General features: G+C 39.1%; 1 non-coding gene across 1 annotated transcript; it reads right to left on the bottom strand.

Annotated features, from left to right (window-relative positions):
• Window positions 1-15,977: 15,977 nt before the first annotated feature.
• On the bottom strand, window positions 15,978-16,105 carry LOC126512440 (small nucleolar RNA SNORA4). Its single transcript, XR_007595039.1, has one exon. It is a non-coding gene; the product is annotated as a small nucleolar RNA SNORA4 (small nucleolar RNA).
• Window positions 16,106-22,683: the final 6,578 nt, after the last annotated feature.

Here is a 22,683-nt window from a genome sequence, read left to right as displayed (position 1 = left end):
GGAACTTAGTTTGTCCCACACAGTTCTGATGAGTTCTTGAAACAACGACAATTATCTCATAGTAAATGCCATCAATTTTCCATTTATATGTACAATGTATGCTAAATTTTCAGGGCAAAAACCTTCAATAGTATAATATCTTTTTGTGGCTCAATTTCTCTTCATTCCATGATGAGAAAATCAGAAGTACATTATTCTTACTAACTTGCACAGAATGAAAGTCTTCATTTAAAGTAACTTAATTATATACAGAAAGTATGCAATAAAATAATGACCTCTATTATAAATCATAAGTAGCAATCAAAATAATGATCAAATCAGATAATAAATTTGATTGTGTGCGGTATTCCACTTCCTTAGGCATGCTATTACTCCCAGAGCAGGAGAGAAACAAAAGGACTGGCTGGAAATAGGCTTCCTCTTGATCACATGTCTGGTGCAGTTTTCTGTGCCCAGTGGGTTCTCAATAAATATGCGCTGATGATTATAATGAGTCTCCTGGCAAACGCTGAGGTGTGCAGGTATGTATGCACAGATCCCATATTAGAAGAAATTGGTCAGTGTAATTGATTGTGTCAAAAGAGAAAGAATCCCACATCTAGAATCAATCACAGAAACTATGGACTCAGACAAACACAACTGCTCTGTGGTCTTTTTTTCTTTCATTTTTTTCCCTCATGGTCACTCCATCTGTGAAATGGATGCCCACTGGACACATGTGTCAATTGGTCAAATTATCCCCAGACAAGGCTGACAGGCAGCACTGATGCTGAATGCTCCTGGAAACCCCCTTGCTTCCTGAGCACGCTCATTTTGAATCTGAACACAGCGGTGTGGACAGCAGGGTGTGGAAATGTGGCTCTCGTTAGCCAGACTTTTGGTCATCACGAAGTCAGAGGACAAAGTTGGAAGGTCACAAGTGCTTATAGAAAGAAAATAAGTGCTGAACTATTAAAATATCAAGTATGAAATAGTCCTTGTTATTTACAGAATTGTATGGTGTCCAGGAAATGTACTATTAGGCCAGCAGGAAAGTGGGGGAAATAATGTCAGTACTGCCATGGCCTAACCAGCTCACTTCTACCCAACTGCAATCCCCAAGGGGAAAAGGGAAGAAAAGAAGATGAAGTGATGAAGTCAGGAAACTGGAAGGCAATGCTGACTCTCTAGCCGGCTGCACCTTCATCTCATATGTGGTCCATGTGATATTCATGCAGTTTTCTGCCTGTCCATGTTGTTAATCCATTTGTCTCTCTGTGAATTGAGTAATCTTCAGTATCCAGACACCTGTCCCACTGCGTACAGAGCACTCTGGGTCCCTTCACACTTGTTTACATTTCTCATTTGATTCTTCCCACACCCAAAGGGAAGAGTACTACTGTATGGGTTTCCTGTTGATCCCACAACAAATAGGAGGTAAAGCAAATGAAATTAAGGTCTACAAGTCAGAAATCCAGAATGAGAGCACAGGTCTAAAGTCAAGATAGTCTTCTTTGACAAATGATGCCATAACAGCTGAATCTCTACATGCAAGGAAAAGAATCCAGACGAACATTTGGCATTATCCCTTCACAGGTTTCTTCAAAATGAGTCATGGGCTCAAATACAAAATATGAAACTATCAGAAGCTGAAATAAGAGAAAATCTTGATTTAAAAATCTTATTTAGGCTCAACCGTGGAGGGAAAATCCTGAAAAAAATTATAAAATGGACATCACAAAAACAAAATCTTCAAGAATCAGTCCATCAAAGGAATGAAAAACAAGCTATGGATTCATAAAACGTCTTTGCAAAAGGCATATCTAAAATATACAAAGAATTCTTAAACCTCAGCAATAACAAAACAACCTAATAAAAAAAATGAACAGAAGACCCAAATAGACAGCTCACCAAAAATGATACACAAATGACAAATATGTATGTGAAAAGATTCTTCACTTCCTACATCACTAAGGAATTGCAAAGTAATACAAGGGGACAAGAAGATTGCTCTGTGTGATGGAGAGCTGGGAAATCCATGATGCATGACAACAAGACACTAGCACCCAGCTATACGAGCAGCCCTGAGCCACCAAACCCTGGCCACAGCAACTACTCCTGAGCACACAGCCCAGAGCTCCTACTCATTGTCGGTGGGAATGCAAAATGGTATCTTCATTTTGGAAGACACTTTGGCAGTTTCTAACAAAACTAAATATATTCTTATCATATGATCCAGCAATCACATTCCTTGGTATTTTCCAAAATAGCTTGAAAATTTATGTCTGAACATGATGTTTATAGCAGCTTTATTCGTAATTGCTGAGATTTAGAAGCACCCAAGATGACCTTCAGTAGGTGAACGGTATATAAACTGACAATGTTCCATGGAATATTATTCAGTGCTAAAAAGAAATGAGCTATCAAGCCATGAAAAGACATGGAGGAAGCTTAAATGCATATTACTAAGCAAGAGAACCCCATCTGAAAATATTACATACTGTAGGAGTCCAACTTTGATGTTCTGGAAAAGGCACAACTAGGGTAACAGTAAAAAGAGAGTGGCTGTTGAGACAAAGGGCTTGTATGGCAGTGGGGCTATTCGCTGTGTTGCTATAATAGCAGGTATCAGCAATGAAATATCATCCATACCCAAGAGTGAGCCCCCTCCAAACTGTGGACTTGGTGTGGTGGTGTGTCAATGTAGCAGCCAATCTACATTCTAATTAAATGAGGTGGGAGGGGGCGACTCAAGGGAGACAAAAGCAGCAAAATTGTGAGCTCTAGTATAATTCATAGAGTGGACAACGATTAATAATTTAGATAAAGAGTCAAAGCTTTCTACTTTAGTGCCAGACAGAATGGTGACGTCATTGGTAAATATAGAAAACTTTGCAAGCCTCAACTTTTGGGTAGGAAAGACACTGTAATCTCATTGGAGAACAGAATTTAAAGTGTAAGACAGATTACTCAATAATCATTTTAGTTTATGAGTTGGAACTTGAAGAATGTTTGGGTCTAGTGATAGAGGTCTTCTAGCCATTATTTATACAGATAAATAATAATATGTCATCACGATTAGTTTACATTGACCATAGATCATTTTTCACACATTATCTCATTTAATTCTTTCATTAACTCTATGAGGTGCTCAAGTTTGTAAACGCACATTGTTGATGGAACATGGTCCTATGTCTGCCTGATCTCCGAGATGATGGTTGAGCAAATGTGACCATCATGGTGGAGCTTCTCAACCGTGGCTTCCAGATTTATCCAATGGAAGATGATTGAACTACCAGATGTTGCTTATGCCTAGAAAAGGAAGGTAGGTGGGGTGGGGGAGCTGATTGATAAATATTTCAAGTATTGTACTCAGCACATAAACTTCTTATTTAAAAAAATAATCCATCCTAAAGTGGTGTTAATATAAAGCAAATATTTCTCCAGAAATGTCAGTACAATTAGACCTAAGGGCCTACGCGCTATGTCATTTTGGCTTTTTTCTCTCAGCAGAGTTTCCTATACTTTAAGAGCCTACAAACAGATAATCTGGGCTGAGTGCCATAGGTCCCAAAGGGATATTGAGGGCTAATACAATGGGCTTGTGGCGATCATAAAAAGGTGAAAGCAAGGTCAGAGACTCTGGGTCAATTACATTTTCTCTGTGCCTACAGCACAAACCAAATCTGTATAACTGAAGCATAGAGGGATTTAGTAGAAGTTGTAGGGTCACATGGGAACTGAAACACTCAGATATCAGGAAGTCTAGCTAGGAACTTGTAACTGCAGACCAGTGCTGTCTGGTGAATCTCTGGCCTTTTTCAGACTTCATGTTTCTGCTGGGTGCATTGCAGAGAAACGATCTGATGGCTGCTTTCTGACCATGGGCTCATCATTGCCCAGGGAATGGCAATGTTTTTTCATTAGAGTTTATCTTTTAAAGAAATATTAGTTATTCAAGTATATTCTGGAGAATGAGTTTCAAATGGCAAAAACCCACCCACAAACAATAACAACAGAAACAAAACCCAAAGAAACAAAACCCCAACAAAAGTCAGATCCCAAAGTTCCACAAGTAGAAATAAGCAGATAGTTGTGCTACTCGGTGAAGCCCATACATCCTGACACCCTGGCATCCTGGCCTGGATTCTGCTCTTTGCTATAATGTCATAACTGTGCTTTAACCAAACACCACAGACTCCTGTAAGATTACTAACAAGTAGGAACATGACTGGTCAGTGTGGTATTATACAAAGCCAAGCCTGACGTACAAATGAATAATACCAATGGTAAAACATACAAGACTTCAAAGACAGACTTACAAAATCATATCTAGTAAGAAGGAACCTTATATGTGACCAAAACCAGCTCTTGCCTAAGGGAGTCAGAGGCCAAGGTAGACATAGTGGCTAATTAATGATTTCTACTTCAGACAACCACAACAAAAATATATCATTAAGGCTAAATAGGTGTGGGCATAGTCACACATATCTTTAATCCCGGCATGTTGGAAGCAGAGGCAGGAGGATCTTTGTGAGTTTAAGGCCAGCTTGATCAACAGAGTGAGTTCCAGGGTAGCAATAGCTTGAGACTCTTTTTCAAACAAAACAAGACAAACAAACAAACAAAAAAACAAAAGAAAACAACAACAACAACAAACCAACCAAACAAAGCTAAATAAATATTAAAATGTTGTTCCTAGAGCTTCTGTGACTTAATAGGGAAAGACACCTGAAGGAAGAGAGCTACGTTTTGAAGGACTGATGAAATGTGTATCCTCGGGTGGAAACTGAGGAGGGCTTCTCCTAATTCTTAAGAGTCTTTCGGCTCTGACATGCTATGATTCAGAGCAATGTATACTAAAATTAGCAAGTCATCTGCAGAGAATAGTAAGCAGGAAGGCTTGATTGGAGCAGAGAGTCATTTGGAAGAATGATGACAGCCCCAGGAGGATCAGCTGATGGATGTCTGGCTGAGATTTGGGGGTTCATACACTTCTGAGAGAGGTAAGGAAACATGTCACCCCTAAAATGCTGCACCATGCCACCATCGTATAAATGTACCAAAAGAGGCATTGAAACAATATCTCCCAACACACTCCCATGGGATGTAATGGAAATAGTATTGGTAAAGGTTTTCCTCCTGGGTCTGAAAAACTGAGATCCCTCCTTGTCTTATTAGATAAAACAGTGTTGGTCAGGGCAATGACATTTCATAAAGCTCCTTCACTGGTTGAACAGTGATAGTTTCAGAAATGAAAGTAATCTGGTTTCATGAACTAAACTATCTTGGTTTTCTAGATTCTTGCCTTCCAAAACCTCCCCCAAGCAATGGCTATCTGGAGAGATGTTCATCTCAGTCACCTAACATTCCTACCTGACCACTCCCTAATTGCCCCTGGCTACTGCCAACTGGGAGCCAAAGATGAAAACTGAAATCTCTTCCCATCCTATTATTATAAAACCTATAAAAGGGACTCCTCAACTCTACCATGTTAGTCTTAGAGCTACCCCTGCCTACTTGTCTGTGGTGCAAATATCTCTTCCGATCAGTTTATTAAAACGGACAGTCTATCTCAGTGTTCAGATTGAGCCCAAAGCCCCAAAGCTTTTAAGAAGCTATGGCCTTTAATCAGGATTTTGATATCATCTATGCAACTGCCAATAGATGCACAAAGCCTCTGAGACCATACCTAGAGCTGTGCAGAATGAACATATAGGCGGGAGAGCCAATACAACCTGCTTAGTAACCATGGGACAAACCCACTCATGGATATTCCATGGGGTTTGCTTCGTGTCTTATTCCCATAGGGAAACACCACTTATCATAAGTACAGGAGGTATTATAAAAGAAAGCAGAAAGTTATCTCCATTGCTTTGACTCTCATATATTATCTTTCCATAACCCCCTATGCCTTTCGATCAGATTGACAAATTAATAGATAAAGGAAATGTGTTCGGTTCTCTTTCACTTAGGCTTAATTGCCTTATAGTATCTCTGTTTATCACAATCCAGCTTGTGTGTGCTTTCCTGCCTGGCCTCTCTCATCCCCCACATAGTTTAGCATCCTTCTCTAACCCTTGGATATCTGTGACTTTTTCTAGAGTTCCAGCATTCACTTTCAGCACACTTAGCATTGCTTGAGCTAATTAGAATGCTTTATCTTCCATGTATGCTCTCTCCATCCTGTTGTAATTAGACCCAGTTTGTCTGCTATTTTTATAAGTGGTATGGGATTATTAACTATGTCCATAACTGCTGTACAGACCCTCTCCAAATAAACATAACAACTGAACCTATAAATTAGAGCAGGAACACACCAGAATTGACAAAGGCAGAGGTTATTTTTCATATATGCTATCCTTCACGTTCTATAATAGGGAATGAGGCACCTGATTTTATTAAGGGAAGTCTTCTGTAGTTACCATTTTTGTCAAACACCTTGTCTGTTTTTCAAACCGAAACCATACATTATCCATCTTATACCCATCAGTCCATGATTCTATTCACTATGCACTAGTTTTTGTTGCTTTGCCTAGATAATTTTTCCATTTTCCTCCTTTCTCACATCTACAACTTAAACTTGGGTCAAAGTTGCCCAATAAAGGACTCCTATATTTCTTTTAGAAAAGATATCTTTCCATCATTAAATATCCTTCTCAAACATTTAAATATTTAAAAAGAAATATGTTAACCTCATACCTCTTGTACTTCTAAACTCCAAGGATCTACAAACAACAGCCATATCTCTCACTTCATTCTTACCAAATCAACTATCCCTGCCTCACATTCTAAGCTTCCTTTTTTGATTTTCTCTCTCTTCCTTTCCACTTTTCAAATATAAACTAGCCCTTATTATCCTTTCTTCCCTCCTCAGGACTTTCTATTGACTTTGCCTTTCTGGTGAAATGGGACACCCATTTCTTACAAGACTTTCTCTGGGAAGATGACCAACCTCATGTTCCTCTCTGATTTCATCATATTCTATTTTCTGCTGCCCTCTCTGTGTTTACAGCACCTGCGTTCCTTCTCTCCCTAAAGCATGACATCCCCAGACTCTTGGGTGACTAAAACTTCCTAGTCTCTCCTCAGAAAGGATTCCTCGCATGCCCTGTCCAAAGAACTTCTGCATCTGACTTTACTTCATCTAATTCTGAATCATCATGGCACTCTAAGAACTCATCTATGTATTGATTCTGACTCTCTTCTCTGCAGTGGGCAGATCTCCCATCTCTTCCGTTTGCTGTTTGTCTGTTTCAGAGACATGGAAAACAGAAGATATAGTTTTTAAACTTCTGACAGCTTCTAGCTCATAAGGGGAGCTAAAAGACAATTAGGATATGAAGTGATCATCTTCGGGAAGATTTGTAGAATCTAGACTCTGTACCATGCCTACCTGGATTGACTACATAACACCTGAGAAATACTAACACTCAAAAACGAGGAGGAAGCTGGGCATTTTGGCAAATGCCTGTGATCTAAGGAGGATAGTGGAGATAGAAGAAGCCAAAGTTCAAGACTAGCCTGGACAATGGGAAAGCTAGTCTTAAAAAAGGAGGCAGGGGTGTTATTATTAATCATATCTGCCTTTTTCTCTTCACTCTAGGAATCCTCAGAGCTTAAGGTAAACCTGAAACTGTTTCCTGGCCCACCAGCAAAGCCTTGACTTTAATTTCATGACTTCTTCCTAATCCACTCAATGTTGTCTGTACATAGGCCAATTTGCTAAGATACTTGGTTGGTTTGGTAATAGTGGAACAGGGACTTTAAATAGTAAAATGTCTCCATGAAATCCCATGCAAAAGTAGCCTAAAGTCTTGACACCAGAGGAGGAAACCCAGAGGATAAAGCACAATTAATAAATGTGGTAGCTAGACCTTTAGGCTCTGATTTTCATTGTCTCTGCAGAATCTTTAATTCTTACTCATTCTTCTTTACCAGAATATACCAAATATCTTGCCATCTCCTAACTGCCACCTGCCATTTCTTTCCTTTATTTCTTTTCCCATGCAGTTTCTTTGTCATGAATAACACTTACGTAATTATCCTTTTAGCAGTATTAATACCTTAGAATTTAAGCTTGAGTTTCTAACACTAAAAGGCTAGTTCCCAATGGCTATTAAGAGCTCTATAGAATGACATGTATACTACTTGTCATTGCAGTTACCATCTATGTCTGGCTCCCTGAGTTTTCAATATAGACTTACTTGTACTTTAAATGTTTGGTAAAATGCCTAGCACAAACAATTTACTTTATTATCCAATAATTGACTCATTAATACTATAAAGATAACAACTTCAACATTGCAGCAGCTTGACATCAACTTCTTGCCATGGCAAAAATGAATAGTTAATAAACTTCCCACCAGAACAACTAGAAGGTTTGGCAGAATTTATGAAGTAACTATTTTCAGATTTGGAAGACAGACAGGACAGAGCTGAGATACTTAAGAAATGGATCCACGCGAGAGTGAGAAAGCAAGAGAGGAAGGGAGATGAACATCTTCCCTGGATTCAAAGTTCTAGCTCATGGTTATAAAGAAGCTAACTTCCATGACCCCTGAGCTGTCTGATTTTAGAAGACACAGTTTAACTGTATAGGTGCTGAGACAAGGAGAGTTCTGACACAAATCCAGAAAGGTCAATAGAAACAGTAAAAATAGCAGGTGCTAGGGAAAACTGTTATTCCATATTAGCGACATATGAACATACTGTAAAGATAAAAGAAAAATGAGAGATACAAGTAAGTACAGTTACAGAAAAAGTTAATAGATAGTATATATACAAAATGATTATAATATCAAAGGAATAGTATAAAAATATCTCAAATATCTCGTATGGAGTTTCCTTTTAGTTTTATGGGGTATCAGCACAATCATGCATAATGTTGTATAAATAGCAAATAGAAAATGGTAATCTGCACAGATTCCAGAGTCCACAGTAGACAATGGACCAATCTTGCTCATGAGAGTAAGAGGTGAGGAACTTTGTAGTTGTGACTTGAGAGGGAAGTGCCCTACAAGTAAGAATGAGTTATTACTACAGGGACATTTGTTCTAACAACACGATAGATATATTCCAGAAGTATATTATTCAGAGCATCCCCAGAGAAAGAAGAGGATACAAATAAACATGTAAGGGGGTTGAAACACACTGGTTATGGAGGCTAAGAATCCCTTAGCCTACAATCTGCCAGTTAGAGAACACAGAAAGTCAGCAGTATGATTTAATATCATCACCAAGATATGAGAACTTTGTGATGTGGGAGGTCCTTCTGTGTATGTGTTGTTCTTATTGGCTGAAGAATAAAACTATTTTGGCCAAAGGATTGGCAGAGTAAAGCAAGGTGAGACATCTGAACAGAGATATATAAAGAGAATAGGTGGAATAAAGGAGATGCCAGTCAGCTGCCAAGGAAGCAAGACATGTAGAAAATGAGGTAATGCAATGGCCATGTGGCCATACATAGAGTAATATAATTGGGTTAATTTAAAATGTAAGAGATAGCTAAAAATATACCTGAGCTATTGGCCAAACAGTGTTGTAATTAATATAGTTCCTGTGTGATTATTTGGGTCTGGGCAGTATACCATTTACATTATCATATGTTAAAGTGTGTATTTTCTGACTGAGGACCAGGGTGACCTGCTGTGGGAACTCCTTCAGCCGCTAGCCTTTAAGATACCAGCTCACTTGGTCATGGCCTCTTATACTATAAATGCCAACATAAAACACATACTCGCTCTGCCTCCCAGCATCGGGATTTGGTTCCTGTTGACCATTTGTGCAGAGGACAGTGATCTGTGGATCTACATCTAAATAAATAACTCTTTATTATACTCAATTCTTAGCAAGTGTGGAATTGTTTTATAGCATCCATCATTAGTAACCAGGTTCACTTTTGTGTTCATGAGACTTCATAATTCAGGAATCCCTTAACCACCATTCCAAAACCTAAACAATGTAGTCATTCTGGGTGGGGAAACAATTATAATACCTAAAAATGACTTTATACATTGGTCATAATGGTACATACCTGTAATTCCAGCCCTCAGGGGGATGAAACTGGAGGATGCCACACTCAAGACTCACTTAAGCTACAGAGAAACTGCCAGGCAATCCAGGGTTATTTAGTAAGATCATGTCTTAAAACAAAACAAACAAAAGCCAAACAACAGCAAAAAGAAAAAAAAACAAGGAGAATATAAGTAACAACAACCAATCCACACTTATAAACTATTAGAGTAACCACTCAAAAGTTAACAAAGAAATGGGTTGCTAATAAGTAAATAGCAGAGGTAAAATGGAATGCTAAAAATAGTTCATTAATTCACAAGAAGTCAGGAGAAGAGTAATGAAGGAACAAAGATGGCAAGAATAGAAAAATAGCAAGTTAAAAAGGTAAAACTGACAATAGCAGTAATTGTATGAAATGTAAATGGTCTGAAAACTCCAATTAGAAGAGATGAATTTTAAGAACAGGTAATGAAAAGACCAAACTTCACAGTTAACAAGAAACTCATTTTAAATATAAAACAAAGAGTAAAAAGGTTAAATGTGCAAAGATGGAAAAGTTGAACAGGATAAACAGCACAAAACAATGCAGTAGCAAACAAACATCAGAAAACAATTGGAGCAGCTTTAATGAATGCTAGATAAAGCATTGCAGAAGGAGATAGAGAGTTGGGAACCCTGAGGATGAAAGGATCACTCTATCAGGACCAGCAGCAACTCTACAGATGCAATGCTCTAGAATGATGTTTCCAGATTAACAAGGCAGACCCCAAAAAAACAGAAATGATGTGTACCCCCAGAAAACCTGTATAGGAAGTTGGGAAAATTACAGAAGATCTGAACAATATGACACAATTAGATTTCACTGATATTTATAGAACATCCAAGCCAATATTAGCAGAATACACAGTATTAATAGTACACACACACTCACACACACACACACACACACACATCCACATTGTCATGTTCTAAATATAAAAACAATGTTCAATAAATTTTAGAGTAAAATTGGAGTTATTTTGTATATGTTGTCTACCCATCAAATGACTCAAATTATAAATGGATAGTAAAACAAAATATGGAAAATCTTCAGTCATTTGAAAGTAAAGCAGCATGATTTTTCATCCTAATAGAAGACAGGAAAGCTAAAGAAATGATAGAAAACAGTTTTAAATGAAAGAAAAATTAAAATACAGCATATCAAAGTCATGGGATACAGGTGAAGTTGGGGGAAACTCAGTAATGTTTGTATTGAAAATGATAAAATTCTAAAATTAGTCATCTAAGATTCCTTCTTAGTATTTTAAAAAAGAAGAGCAAGCCAGGTGTGGCAGCTCGTACCCATAGTGAGAGCACTGGAGAGGTTGAAGCAGGGAGAATGCTACCAACTTGATGTAGGCTAGTTTGGGTTACTATATAAGATCCACTTTTTGCCCCCATTCCAGCCATAAAAAGAATCCAAATACAATCCAAAATTAGTAGAAGAAGAAATTGAAAAGCGAGGAAGTTAATCAAATAGAGAAAGAATAGCAAGGGTCAATACAATCAAACCTTGCTTCTTGGAAAAAAATCAACAAAATTGATAATTTTCCAGCTAAATTAATCAAGATAGAGAGAAAGAAGAGCAGCAAGCAACACACAGAATGAAGCCATCACACCACTAGGGACCATATGGTGATTAAAGTGGCAAGAATAGAATTTTGTAAAGATTTTGTGCCACTAAATATGACAACTTGGGCTAAATGGACAAAGCCTTTGAAAGGCATCAATTATTACAACTGACTAAATTAATTTGATGTCATCAGCACCTATAACAATAGCAATGATAAAACTGTTTTGGGTAAGGTCAAAAATGGCTGTCAGTAAAAAATAAAAATACCTTTAGGTTTTGACTTCTCTATTTGACTGTATTGGACAACACCTAAATTACTCCCTTTCTTCTTCCAGTGATACAACACGGCCTTTGATTTAATCCTACCTCCACGGCCCTCCTTTATTGTTATCTTTCAAGGATTGGTTTTCAATTATTCACATCTGAAATGTAGGTTCTTCCCAGAACTCTGCCTGAAAATCTCTGTTCTCTTTCCAAAGCTCTCTAAAAGGCTTCCTTTATTCTCAAGATTTCAAGACTCTTCATAGAATGATGAGTCTTGCATTTATGAATCAATGAGGCAATTGATATCGCATCTGACTGTACAACAGATGCCATAAACTCAGCACACACCAGCATGAGAACAGTAAGTGCTGGTAAGGATGAAGGGGAAGAGGAACCTTTATTCGCTGTGCAAGGAAGCACAAACAAGTAAAGCCACTCTGGAACCTTCTCACAAAAAGTAAAAATATAACGATCATATTAACCAGCAATCGTCTTCTTGAAAATATAACGAAATGACTCTACAACATACCACAGATGTTTTTGCATATTCATGTGTATTGATACTCCATTCACAATAGGTCAGAAATTGAGTCCACCTAGATATCATTCAATTGATGAATGGAGAATGAAAACGTAGAGTTTTATTTGGCTCTAAAGGAAAATGAAATTTGCAGGCAATTTCTCAGACATCAGATTAATTGATGTGTGGCATGGAAGGGAGCTAAGTCCCAAGGTTTGAGGCTGTGGATGCCAAAAAAAAATCCAGCGTTTAAAGCAAGACCAGAGAGGGGAAGCTTTCCATGGACTGAAGGTTTCTGGAATCATAGATATATTTCTTTTAAATCCCCCCTCCCAATTCCATCTCTGTCTCCATCACGATCTCTTTCTCCTCTTTCTCTCACTGTGTCTGTTGGTGCAGAGGTCAGAGGATGTCATCAACTGTCTCTCCACCATATGTTGTGAGACATGATTTCTCTCTGGACTTGGTGTGCACTGGTTAAGCTAGACTGACTCTCCAGAAGACCCTCCTATCTCTAAGCTCCCAAGACTGGGTGCATCAGGACCTTTTGACTCAGACACCAACTTTCCCCTGGCAGGGTCTAGAACTTTGATTCTGCATTATGTCTGGAGAAAGTCAGGTGAGCGTTTGTGAATAAAACTAGGAAGTTTTTAAAGAGGGACACAGCATGGGGAGGATCCAGGACTCTACATGCCTGGAGCATTTAATATGGTTTGAGAGAAGGAAACCTGGGATTAAATGGAATGTTTGAGAGCCACAGGGTACAATTACTTCCAGAAAATGTTTGAGTGATTGACCACTAAAAACTCTATTCTAACAATCTGTCATTAAATGAATGAATGGATGAATGAATGAATGAATGAAGAGGCTGTTTTAAATACTTAATTTACTTGCTTTTTGCCTTATATAGAGAGCTGCTAGGAAATGCTTGATACTGACTGAGAATTATGGCATGTGCCAAAAGGATTTTAAAACTGGGATCTAACTTGTGATCTAATTAAACAATAAGACATGACAAAACAGTCACCCTGTTCCCTTAATGTCTTCCCTGGGCGGTTCACATTCCTGTGTCAAAACAGACCCAGGGCAAGGTCAAATGCCTTTGGCCAAGGTTTCTAAAACTCAGGCCTCTACTATTCTTTCTCCCTCCCTCCTTCCTTCTCGCCTTTCTTCCCTCTCTCCCTCCCCCTCTCTCTCCTTCTTCCTCTCCTCCTATAAAATAATGTATTAAAACAAACCAGAAAGCCTAACTCAAGAATCCCACAAACACTATGAGAAAACAGCTCTTAACAATCATCTAAAAATACAGAAGAAAAAATAGCATACCACAGCCCACAGCTATATCAACCGAAGGCCAGGGTGAGGCAGAAGAGAAGGACAGCTTGAACATGCTTGGCCACATTGAGTGACATAAAAAGAGAATGCACAGGCATCAGAGAGATCCTCAAACCCCAGCTCCCACATGTGGAAACATCTGTTCAAATTGTGGCCACACCTGCCAGCCTGTTTAGAGCAGAGGCAGTTCAATTTAGGAGAGGCTTATCACCTACCACAGGGACAATTTCCTGAAGGTATTGGTGGCTGCATGCATTTTTGTATGCTTTTTTTTTTTTGAGTGACTGTGCACACTTAGTTGAAAAATCAAGTAAAACTTGACTTGGGGGAATAGACATGTTCTCGTCAATGTTTGTGACTTTTTTGCTTGTAAGATCTGAGCCTACTTCGTGGTGATTTTTGGGTTTAACAAATTTTTATCATTGAAACATAGAGGCATCCTGCATATGATATATTTTACAATGACCAATTAGCTGAGAAACAAATATTGGTTTGAAAAAAAATAGCTTCTTTTTAAGTAGAGTCTTCCCATTGTTACTCATGTCTTATAACCCCAGAGAGGGCAGTGAGAAACAGAGACCTGGGTCTGTCTCTGCAGACAGCAGATGGGACTCCCTTCCTGAACCAACATTTTTTGTGGGTTACAATCTGCAGACACAGGCGTTTATCTAGCCTGGGCTCAGCATTATCAGCTAGCAAAATGTTTTCTCGAAAGCCTGCCTGCCATGACCATTCTTGCGTCTTAGGATAGCCCAGAGACTCTTATTCAGGCAGGTGAGACCGAATCATCCATTTGGTCTTCCTCACAAGGATTTGCACACCTTCACCATCCCCTCAGACTCGGTGCTTTCCTTTTAAGTTTATAATGTAGCAAACATTATCCTCCCTGCCTGCTTCCTCTGGGATTTCTACATGGTTTACTGTAATTACTCCTGATGCCAGACCTTGTGTGTTATGAACAACTTTAAAAAATAGAATCGGAAAAGGAACAGTGTGGAAGAATCTTCCTCCCCCGCAGCACTGCTTCCTTTCTATTTTCAAGAAGCAGCATCAAGGAGACAAGACAGCATTTTGTTCTCATAATGTGATGGACAAATCATATGGATGGTCTATTAGGGTGATGGATGGGATACATTTTAATAGGAAACATCAACTAGAGCCAATTTCTCCTAGGCTGTCTTTGAAGCCAAATAGTCTCTGTATAGTTAAATTTCATACCCAAGTCTCTTAAGTCTCAAACTTTTCTTGGTAAGAAAATATTGATTGTTTTTTTTTAATTCTGCTCCTCACATGAACTATTAAAATTTTAGCTCACAGTACTCATTACAGGAAGAAGTACCCGAAAATGAGATTTCCTTCCTACAGCCAAACTGGTATCTTGTTTTCATCATTTGCTTATCATTTTGAATACAACTCTGTGATATTCCTTACAGCCTGTTTTTATTCCATAAAGCCAAATTACCACAATGAAATTCTTTTTGTCTGTTTTGTTTTATTATATACTGTATATACTCTTCAAATAGAGTTTTGTTCAAAAGGTGTTTCTTCGGCATCTACTATGTGCCAGGATTTATATCTTGGTCTCGGAAAGCTTGATCTCTATCCTTAAACTGTTCCCTGCCTACTGTGGTCCAGAAATAAACCTTTGTAATAAGATGATAAAAGTATTGAAAGTTATGCATATAAAAGTACTTTGGAAAGAAAAATTTAGAACAAGTAACTCATAAGGGTTTAAAGAGGTCAAACTGTATTTATGTTTTCATGCATGTGTGTCTATCTTGTGCATGCAGTAGCCAAGAAGGCCAGAAGAGAGCACTGGATCCCCTGAAACTACAATTGCAGATGGTTATGAACCACCACGTTGGTGCTGGGAACTGAACCCAGGTCCTTTGCATTAATTTCTAGTTCTCTTTTTATTTTTTTTTTTATCTCTTCTTCCTCAGTGCACTTGTGGAGATTTTTCTTCTCTTTCTCTTTCTCTCTCTCTCTCTCTCTCTCTCTCTCTCTCTCTCTCTCTCTCTCTCTTTTTTTTTGTTTTTTTTGCCTTCATTTAAGTACATGCGTCACATGCATGCCTACTGTCCAAGCAGATCAGAAGAGGGTGCTAGATCCCTATCACTGGAATAGATAGTTGTGAGGATATATGTGGGTGCTGGGAAACAAACCTAGATCTTCCACCAGAAAAAAAAAATGCTCTTAACCACTGAGCTGTTTCTCTCGCTCCCAGTTTATACTTCTTTTTTCCCCTTCAGTGTAGGTTCCAAGATAGTCATAAACCATACTAAGCGAAATAGCCCACGCTGGACTGTGGTCTTACTTTTTTGTCAAACTGCCTGAATTGGTAAAGGTAATAATTCCCACAAATCAGTTTCTGGTAACATTTTATACTTCTAATCAAATTAGGATAGTCATAGCATTGTGTAGCCTGAAAACAGAACACTAGCTAAAATGAAACTAGTTCAACAACCCGAATCTTCTTAGCCACATGATATTTTAAAACTTGTTTAACCACCACAAAACTGTGGTACCTCCAGATGGCTATATGTTGTGTCTTCCCAGTTACCACGGTTGCCACTACCACTATTTCCAGCTGATATTTATTCTCAAGCTGTGGTCAGCACCTTTCAAATGATAGTAAAGCCTCACAAGGGTGCTCTGGGGTCTGCATCTCCCAATGCTCCTGTTTTAGAGAAGTGAAAGCACCCATGGCACTGTCCATCCTGCAAAGCCAGGCAGACTTCTGGGTTTCACACAGATGCGTCACAGGAAATTAGCTCAAGGGCGATGCCATTTTCTGCCTTCCTATATTATTGCTACAGCTATGATTATTGAAGGAAAGCTGGCTTTATTTTGTTCAAAAACCCTTAAGAAACTTGGAGAAGCATAGGCAGTAAAAATGGAGCGTAAATACCTCAGCCCATTTGCACTGCTGTAACAACACAGCAGACTGGCCTCTGGGAAGATGTGTTAGGAAATTATTTTGTGACAAGCATGAGAACCTGAGCTCAGATGTCCAGCTCCTACAGAAAAAAACATGTCAGGTCTTTAAGTCTATCTCAAGGGAGGCAGATCATTGGAACTCCTTTGCTAAATAGCCTCACCAAATTGGTGAACTCTTTGAGTTCCAGGTTCAATCAGAGACCCTCCCTCAAAGCAATAATGCAAAGAGTGCCCAAGAAAGAAGCAAACACTGATATATGGCTTTCACATGCATGTGTGTACCCCCATTCACCACTTCTTGTAATTCTAGACCCAGGAAATCTAATGTCTCTGGCATCCACAGACACCTACACTCATGTGCATATACTCCTACACAGACACACAGACTCAGAATGAAAAACTAAAAGAAATACCTTTTAAAAATGAAGGTAACGTGTCGCGGTTTATGATCCAAGAATCTATCCACTTCTTGTCTTCGTCATAGTTCTTGTCTGCCTTATTATCCTTGTCCAACATGATTGAGTCTTGTTAGAAAAATATTTCCCTCTCCTTCTTCCTCCCTTTCTTGTCCCAATCATGGTGGACCGATAGTGAGACAGAGGATAATGTTGGGAGTACGTGGAGATGTAGCACTGCTTACCTCATTGCAAGTAGGAAACAAAAGAGAGAGGAAGAACGGTACTCTTAGTATTTCTTTCAAGGGCACACTCCCAACAATCTAGTATCTGTCCTGTAGGCATTGACGGGTAAGAGTTTCACTATCTATCAACAGCACAATAGACTGGCAACCATGCCTTTTGCACATAAACCTTTGGGGACACTTTATATCCAAAATATAGTCAGTTTATCTGGGCAGTGGTGGTAATGCCTTTATTCTCAGCATCTGGGAGGCAAATGCAGCTGAATCTCTAGGTTCAAGGCTAGTTAGGTCTACAGAAAGAGTGCCAGGAAAGCCAGGGCTACACAGAGAGACCCTGTTTCAAAAAACTTGTGTGTGTGTACAGTTTATTCATTAAATTTTATACAGTTCTTACAAATGATTCTATGAGATTAGATGATCTTATTTTTATTTTTTCATATAGAGCATCTGCAAGTGTGAAATATTCATGAAATGGCCCAGGATCTTCTACTTTATTAGTAGTAGAAAAGGTGCCACAACTGAGGTATCTTTGACTCAAAGCTGGCATTCTTTCTATCACACTAGATTGCCCTTGAAAGACCCTGGGATCTTAGTCTCATCTGAAAGGGAAGGAGCATAAGAGGGACTAGAACCACGTGTAACTGTTTTGGATATGAATTACAGACCTCTAAGCCCTGAGTGCCTGTGGAAAATAGCCCCTTAGTCCTCAGTTTGGAGAACAGACCCAAGAGCAAAACCAGGTCCACCTGGGACACCATTTCATTGTGGCTGAATCACAGTAACTCACTGAATCCCACTTCTGTTACATCAGTCACATACAATATTCAAATATATCTGGTGTGTCTAGGAAAGATTTTAGACTTGAAAGCAGAGGCAGAGAAACTATCCACCTCAAGCTACTTATTGTGTATTTTATGGAACATAATTAAATTTCCTAAACTATTGCATAAGGAAGGAACCTACAGATTTTGTTGACATAATGTCTTCTTTCAACCTCCACCCAATGTCTTAAACTTTAGAAATCCAGTTCAGATGTCAAGGGGGTTTTAAGCAAAGAAGGAGTAGAAATCAATGCTAGAATTATTATTTTGAACAGGGTATCGACAGCTATAATAAAGTTAGAACAACGGGGCCCAGCAATGTAAAGTCAGTTAATGGACTTTATTTAGACGACATCAGATAAGGACATTAGTAATAACTGTTATCGTGATGGATAACCTTAAATTCAAGAAAACATTTCCCCAAACACAAGTTGTTGTGAATTCCTGCCCCTTTTATCCTACAGTCAGCAGAAGATTGCAACCTCCCATTATGAAATGGCATCATAAAATGCAGAGCACAGCCACCCCAACGGAAACCACCTTTCTCCTCTGCTGATACATGCGGGCTAGCAGTAAATGCTTTTTGAGCTCCTGGCGTGCGGATAAATTCCCACAGACGTCTCCAATTGGACTGAGAGATTGAGAGACACAAGGGAGAGAATAGCTGAGGCCAGGGGAATTTAACATGGCAATTAGCAACCCTTTGGCTTCCCTAGACCCCACAGCCTAAGACTGGGGTGCAAGAAACCGAAAATCTCTCCAGCAGCGTCCATGATAAATTGGTTGGGTCCCTGGGGTTATTGGACACAGTTATTATCCAATAGCAGCCCTGGATGGTGTGAAAGTCTATGTAGTGAGGTCAGAAAATGAAACAGGGGCTTTAAATTCCCAAGGAGAGCTCCTTTGCTTACGTCTCAATTGGTATGCCCTTTCCCCCTATTTCGGGAAGGCTCCAGACCGCATCACAGCGTCTGTATTACCTTCTCTATCTGAACAAATAACTTCTCAAACAGCACTTACATGAAGCAATTGCAACCATTACCACCGGTGACTCTGTCCTTGAAAAGTTAGAAAAGTAAGAGATAAAATTGAAAATAAAAATATTTAAAGACTTTTGGGACCCTCTCTCTCTCTCTCACATTGCCACCCCCCCTCTCTCTGTGCAAAAGCAGGGAATTTGTGGAGAAGAGAGGAATCTTAATTCTCTTTGCATATTAGGACTGAAAGCTGCTTTTAGGCATTATTTTAAACATCACGTATAATTCATAACAACATCACATTGCATTGAAATTAACTTTTTACATTTATGCATTTCTTGGGGTCTTAGGAGTCTAGGGAGAATAGTATTGCCTATTTACAACTTTGCTGCAAAGATTAAATGAATTAATACATAGAAAATGCTAGGAGGCTTGGCATTTAGGAAATTCTCAATTGTTAGTAGCAAGGCTGATAATGATACTGAAAAAGATGGTAATGATGATTTTTAATGTCATCATAGATATATTTTATCATCCACAGAGCAAGGATTGCACTTGCCTTATCTAAGCACTGAAGCAGACTGCAGAAATGCAATTGATATTTATGCATGTACAGAATGAAGGATTACCTGGGTTTTTCCAAATGCTGAATTCCACACTTGTGTTACTATTGATTTAGCTTCATTATGAAGATTATTAGGGGTCATTACATAGGAAGTGGGAGATAGACTGAGCAAAATCAATATCTTCAGAATATATTTACTGAGGGACTACTACGAGTCAGGTACACTGCTTACAATAACTACACACACAAACACACACACACACACACACACACACATCTTCAGAGGCCTAAAACATTAAAATTAAATCTACTCATCTATCTATCTAATCTGCCTACACATACACACATGAGCACGTGCACACACACACACACACATACACAAACATGTATGTGTAACTGGCACAATAAAGAGACCATGTGGTAATGCTGTATATGGTTTTAAAATTCTACTCAAATGTCAACTCTCTCCTCTTCTCCCCCTCCCTCCTTGAACATCCCTCCTTCTCTTTATCTACACTGCCTTTATCCTTTTCCTCCTCTTTCCTCTCTTTTCATCTCTCTCACTCTCATGTTTTTCTTCTTTCTCAGAGTTCTTAAAGTCTAGAATATTTTATCTCTTAAGCTAAATAAGTAAATAAATTGAAAAAAAATGAAATGCTAAACTTTCCTGTGGTTGGTCCTTAAGAGTTTCCACCTAGACTTCATTTGGCCTGCAGCTCTGAGCCACACCTGTGTGAAGGGCCTCCAAACACCACTCTCAGCACTAGCTCTGAGCTCCGCTGTGTTGACCATGCGTATGCAACTGCTATGCACCTCAGGACTGTAGGGAGACCCTGTCTCCTCTCTAGTTCATCGTGCTCAACTTCCAAGGCCAACGGCTATATTTGGTAGGTTGTTTAGCAACGCTGGTGTCAAAATTGAAAACTATTATGTTCCTTGAGGTTTTTTGTTTTTTTTTTAACCTTCTGTGATTCTTTGTCCTGGCTCCTTTTCTTGTGTATTTAAATTAAATTAAAATGTAACTAATTGGGAAATATATAAGAATTTGAAAGCCAGTCATGAATGTGAATGTGTACACACTGTTTGATCCAAAGTGAATGCCCTCGTGTCCATGTTAAATGCCCTTTGAATTTATTAAATCCTAGCTCAATGCAATAATTTGAGAAGGAAGTGAATGTCTGGGCATAAATTTCATTTTCTGTCCTCACATGGCATCTGAACTTTAATAGCAATGTTTTCTTCTTTGTTGCCTTTACAAAATTCCCCCTGCCTGGCTATCCTATTTACCATGACAATTTCCAGTTGTTTTGCTGTTTCCTGTTTGCGTATGTGACTACTTTGTTCTGTCGTTACTATCATTCTGTTATCGCTCATTTTTTCTCAGCAGATGTTTATATAATTGATTCTGTATTCAGCACCAAGATGTAACGCTGAACTTCTGTGACGTAGCTGCACTGCTTGTACCTTTGCTGCCTGACTGTTTCTCTTCGTTTCACACATTGACCTGAAATGCTGTCTATTTGCTTGCCTATCGTTTGTTTTCTCCACCATGAGTCTGCCCCAGCATGGGAACACAGAAAAGCATCTCTGAAATGACCAGGGAATGTCTCCAGAAGCCTTCACACTCATCGCATCCCTTAAGCCTGGGGCTATCACGGGAACAGCAACTGTGGGATAAGTCACTGGACTCTAAGTTTTCAGTGAGTCGTCTTCTTTTTTGGTTGTGCCTTCTACTCAAAATGGGGGAGGTTAAAGACAATCCTAAATTTCCTGAGCATCCTCTGAAACCCCTTACCTGTCAGGTACAGCCACCAGTTCTTAGCCACCATTGGTAAAATGTGCGGCTGGAACAAAAATCTCAACATCACCTGCTCTACAAGTTAACCTAGATTATAAGGTGATCAGTGAGCTAGGCCCTCACACACTGATAATATCAACCAAGTACCTTTTTAGGTACTTACTTTCATGTAAAGGTAAGTTTAAAGACAGACGATTCTTTAGGAGATGATAAATTTTCATAAATAACAAAGAAAGAAGCTGGCTTCTCGGCCCTGACAATACGTACAAAGCTGTAGGTACTGAAGGGCTTGGGAAATGACTGAGTAAGGTTTTTATCAAGCAAAAATGAGGACCTGAATGTGGCTCTCCAGTATCCATGTAAAAACCATGGTCATGTAAAACCAATGGCTCTGGTCCTGCTGGGATGGGGTCAGGAACAGGCGGTTCCCTGGAGCACTTTGACAAGCCAACTTAGTCAGTATGAATTTCAATTCAATAAGACAGCCTGTCCTAAAATATAAGGAGGAAAGTGATGGGGGAAAGTGATGCATTGCACCCTGACCTTGGTTTCTATCCATAATTACAAACATGTGTTTGTGTACCCACACGCATATACACGCATAAACACACACACACACACACACACACACACACACACACACACACACCAGTTGATCATGGAGAATTAGGTGGTAGGTCCTTTGGGAATTTTTCTTCTTGTGACCCATCTCCCCCTAGAGTATGTCAGGGAGAGATGACCTCCATTGGCAGTAAAGATTACCCATATGCCCTGTGCCACTGGCAGGGTTTCCTGCTTATGACTGGTTAGATACGATAAACAGGTTGGGGACCATTGAATTAAATAAATATTTTTATGACTTATAAAGGCCAATTTTATAGAAACCAAAGGAAATAAATACATCCTATTTGAGGGAGGTTTATTTGCAGTCGTACCAAAGGCCCTGCTGTGGCCTCTGCTTACATTTTTCAAAATTGATTTTCCACCATATAAATAGTTGCTCTGAAGTTACCAATGGCATTTCCTCCCAGTAACAATGATACAATGTATTTGAGACATTTCCTGAAATTTCCCAGGCCTTCTTCTTTCTGTTATACTCCTTGTCTTAGAACATTCTTTGCAGGAGAATGTGCATTGTGAATCTACCATGCTTAGTGTCTCCTGTGTAATCTGGGGACACTAGGAATCAGGAACCTGGAAAATAGCATTGGAATC

Source organism: Alexandromys fortis, unplaced genomic scaffold, assembly GCF_014885135.2.
Source record: "Alexandromys fortis isolate MF-2015 unplaced genomic scaffold, M_Fortis_MF-2015_v1.1 scaffold_124, whole genome shotgun sequence".
Taxonomy (NCBI): domain Eukaryota; kingdom Metazoa; phylum Chordata; class Mammalia; order Rodentia; family Cricetidae; genus Alexandromys; species Alexandromys fortis.
This window is presented reverse-complemented; position numbering and strand designations above follow the sequence as displayed.